The sequence below is a fragment of the Petromyzon marinus genome, chromosome 23 (assembly GCF_048934315.1).
Source record: "Petromyzon marinus isolate PM22_M1 ecotype Great Lakes invasive population chromosome 23, UKy_Petmar_22M1.pri1.0, whole genome shotgun sequence".
NCBI classification, from domain to species: Eukaryota; Metazoa; Chordata; class Hyperoartia; order Petromyzontiformes; family Petromyzontidae; genus Petromyzon; species Petromyzon marinus.
In genome coordinates, this window is record NC_133689.1 from 24,795,001 (window position 1) to 24,799,026 (window position 4,026).

The 4,026-nt window shown below is 47.6% G+C and overlaps 4 non-coding genes and 1 pseudogene across 4 annotated transcripts; all 5 read right to left on the reverse strand.

Annotated features, from left to right (window-relative positions):
• Positions 1-231: 231 nt before the first annotated feature.
• Positions 232-350, reverse strand: LOC142925981 (5S ribosomal RNA). The gene has a single exon (XR_012942905.1). It is a non-coding gene; the product is annotated as a 5S ribosomal RNA (ribosomal RNA).
• Positions 351-602: 252 nt separating this feature from the next.
• LOC142928439 (5S ribosomal RNA) lies at positions 603-721 on the reverse strand (annotated as a pseudogene).
• Positions 722-907: 186 nt separating this feature from the next.
• Positions 908-1,026, reverse strand: LOC142927133 (5S ribosomal RNA). The gene has a single exon (XR_012944058.1). It is a non-coding gene; the product is annotated as a 5S ribosomal RNA (ribosomal RNA).
• Positions 1,027-1,279: 253 nt separating this feature from the next.
• Positions 1,280-1,398, reverse strand: LOC142926261 (5S ribosomal RNA). The gene has a single exon (XR_012943186.1). It is a non-coding gene; the product is annotated as a 5S ribosomal RNA (ribosomal RNA).
• Positions 1,399-1,830: 432 nt separating this feature from the next.
• Positions 1,831-1,949, reverse strand: LOC142926417 (5S ribosomal RNA). Its single transcript, XR_012943342.1, has one exon. It is a non-coding gene; the product is annotated as a 5S ribosomal RNA (ribosomal RNA).
• Between the last annotated feature and the right edge of the window lie 2,077 nt (positions 1,950-4,026).

Sequence of the window (4,026 nt, forward strand, 5' to 3'; positions counted from 1 at the left end):
GGTCAGTCCGGCCCACATCCGAATCGTGCTCACTGAACACGTCGGCGTCATCGCTCATGAAAACGTTTATTCTGAGCTCCTGGTTTAGCCCCGAATGAGTGGCATCAAACAGTATTTTACAATAAAATATTGATCCCAATGCAGTACACCATATCGACGTGAAATTGGCAGGTGCACTCACTGGATGAGACGAAGTGTAAAAAGCGACCCATCCAGATACAACAATGCAAAAGCCTACAATACCTGGTATTCCCAGGCAGTCTCCCATCCAAGTACTAACCAGGCTCGACTCTGCTTAGCTTCCGAGATCAGACGAGATCGGGCGCATTCAGGGTGATATGGTCGTAGGCCATGCTTGGAAAGACCTGTTGCACATTCAGATGTATAAAACAATCAACATTCAACTATACTTCTGGAGGTCATCGCTCATAAAACCTTTATTCTGAGCTCCTGGTTGAGCCCCGAAAGAGTGGCATCAAACATTATTTTACGATAAAATATTGATCCCAATGCAGTACACCATATCGACGTGAAATTGGCATGTGCACTCACTGGATGAGTCGAAGTGTAAAAAGCGACCCATCCAGATCCAAAAATACAAAATCCTACAACACCTGGTGTTCCTAGGCAGTCTGCCATCCAAGTACTCACCATGCTCAACCCTGCTTAGCTTCCGAGATCAGACGAGATTGGGCGCATTCAGGGTGATATGGTCGTAGGCCATGCTTGCACACACCTGTCACACATTCAGATGTATAAAACAATTAAAGTTCAACTATATTTCTGGAAATCATCGCTCATGAATACGTATATTCTGAGCTCCTGGTTGAGCCCCGAATAAGTGGCATCAAACAGTCTGGATGAGTCGAAGTGTAAAAAGCGACCCATCCAGATATAACAATGCAAAAGCCTACAACACCAGGTATTCCCAGGCAGTCTCGCATCCAAGTACTAACCAGGCTCGACCCTGCTTAGCTTCCGAGATCAGATGAGTTCGGGCGCATTCAGGGTGATATGGACGTAGGCCGTGCTTGCAGAGACCTGTCGAACACTCATATGTATAAAACAATCAACATTCAACTATACTACTGGAGGTCATCGCTCATGAAAACGTTTATTCTGAGCTCCTGGTTTAGCCCCGAAAGAGTGGCATCAAACAGTATTTTACGAGAAAATATTGATCCCAATGCAGTACACCATATCGACGTGAAATTGGCAGATGCACTCACTGGATGAGTGGAAGTGTAAAAAGCGACCCATCCAGATCCAAATATACAAAAGCCTACAACACCTGGTATTCCCAGGCAGTCTCCCATCCAAGTACTAACCAGACTCGACCGTGCTTAGCTTCCGAGATCAGACGAGATCGGGCGCATTCAGGGTGATATGGTTGTAGGCCATGCTTGGAAAGACCTGTCGCACATTCAGATGTATAAAACAATCAACATTCAACATAACTTCTGGAGGTCATCGCTCAAAAAATCTTTATACTGGTAGGAACGAAGTTGTAAACTGAGTGTACCAGCCTGCAATAGATTAATGTGTCCGTACGTCCGTCCGTCCCCTTTCAATACTTTAACGAAGTGAAATCTCGTGCTGTTGGGTGTATAAAATCAGTAATAGACAGCGCAGAGACTTGTCCTACCAGCCCACCCTGCAGGGACCTGTTTCTGAGCTCCTGGTTGAGCCCCGAAAGAGTGGCATCAAACATTATTTTACAAGAAAATATTGATCCCAATGCAGTACACCATATCGACGTGAAATTGGCAGGGGCACTCACTGGATGAGTCGAAGTGTAAAAAGCGAGCCATCCAGATCCAAGTAAACAAGAGCCTACAACACCTGGTATTCCCAGGCAGTCTCCCATCCAAGTACTAACCAGACTCGACCCTGCTTAGTTTCCGAGATCAGACGAGATCGGGCGCATTCAGGGTGATATGGTCGTAGGCCATGCTTGCAAAGACCTGTCGCACATTCAGATGTATAAAACAATCAACATTCAACTATACTTTTGGAGGTCATCGCTCATAAAACCTTTATTCTGTGCTCCTGGTTGATCCCCAAAAGAGTGGCATCAAACAGTCTGGATGACTTGATTCGAAGCTTTCGTGACTGCAAGAATTACTCTTTGTTTTTTTCGGTAAAGTCACGTATAAATAAAAAATAATAAAATAACAATAGCATACGACGTTTCGGTTGCAACACAAGCAGCCATCATCAGGTACAGAAGAGCTAAATTTACGAGAGAGAGGAAACACATAACCCCAGATGTATATACAGACACCCAAGTAGGGGGGAACTAATACAGATACAACAGGGTACAACAGAGAGAGAAGCATACCAAACAATCAGGGTTTAGCATAATTTGGAAACCATATAAAGCAACACAGACGGTCGGTCAAAACACAATTAACGCATAGTCTGGTTGATTACGCTATTTCAAAGATTGTTAAATTGCAAGTTAAGTATGAAATTTAAAATACAGACTGCGCACACACACACATAGACATCCAAGTAGAGTGAACCAGCACAGACACGCACACAGTGAAGTCGCCTTAAATAGGCAGAGAAGGTGAGGCTGAGAGACAATGGGACAAATTAGCATGAGGTATGCATGGAACAAAGGGGGCACGGCAGCACACACTCGGAAACACCAAGGCCCACACACAGGCAGAGACAGCACAGAGACACAAATCCAAGCCAAGACACAAAGGCAGATGCACAAGCAGAGACAACACAAAGACACAGACCTAATACCTCCCTTAGAGGTGGTTCAGACTTGATTCGAAGCTTTCGTGACTGCAAGAATTACTCTTTGTTTTTTTCGGTAAAGTCACGTATAAATAAAAAATAATAAAATAACAATAGCGTACGACGTTTCGGTTGCAACACAAGCAGCCATCATCAGGTACAGAAGAGCTAAATTTACGAGAGAGAGGAAACACATAACCCCAGATGTATATACAGACACCCAAGTAGGGGGCGTGGATGGAGTGGGGGGTGAGAGTGGATGGTGTCGCGGTGAGAGTGGATGGTGTCGGGGTGAGTATGGATGTTGGAGAGGTGATCGTGGCTGGTGTACGAGTGAGCGTGGATGGTGTAGGGGTGAGCGTGGCTGGTGTAGGGGTGAGCGTGGATGTTGTAGGGGTGAGAGTGGATGTTGCAGGAGTGAGCGTAGATGGTGTAGGGGGTGAGCGTGGAGGTTGTAAAGGTGAGCGTGGAGGTTGTAAAGGTGAGCGTGGATGGTGTAGGAGTGAGCGTGGATGTTGTAGGGGTGAGAGTGGATGGTGTCGCGGTGAGAGTGGATGGTGTCGGGGTGAGTATGGATGTTGGAGAGGTGAGCGTGGATGGTGTAGGAGTGAGCGTGAATGTTGCAGGAGTGAGCGTGGATGTTGTAGGGGTGAGCGTGGATGGTGTAGGGGTGAGAGTGGATGTTATATGAGTGAGCATGGACATTGTAGATGTGAGTGTGGATGGTATAGGGGAAAGCGTGGATGGCGTAGTGGTGAGCGTGGATGGTGTAGGGGTGAGCGTGGATGTTGTAGAGGTGAGCGTGGATGGTGTAAGGGTGAGCGTGGCTATTGTAGGGGTGAGCGTGGATGTTGTAGGGGTGAGTGTGGATGGTGTAGGGGTGAGCGTGGATGTTGCCGGAGTGAGCGTGGGTGTTGTAGGCGTAAACGTGGATGGTGTAGTGGTGAGCGTGGATGGCGTAGTGGTGAGCGTGGATGGTGTAGGGGTGAGCGTGGATGTTGTAGAGGTGAGCGTGGATGGTGTAAGGGTGAGCGTGGCTATTGTAGGGATGAGCGTGGATGGTGTATTGGTGAGCGTGGATGGTGTAGGGGTGAGCGTGGATGGTGTAGTGGTGAGCGTGGATGGCGTAGTGGTGAGCGTGGATGGTGTAGGGGTGAGCGTGGATGTTGTAGAGGTGAGCGTGGATGGTGTAAGGGTGAGCGTGGCTATTGTAGGGGTGAGCGTGGATGGTGTAGGGGGTGAGCGTGGGGGTTGTAAAGGTGAGCATGGATGGTG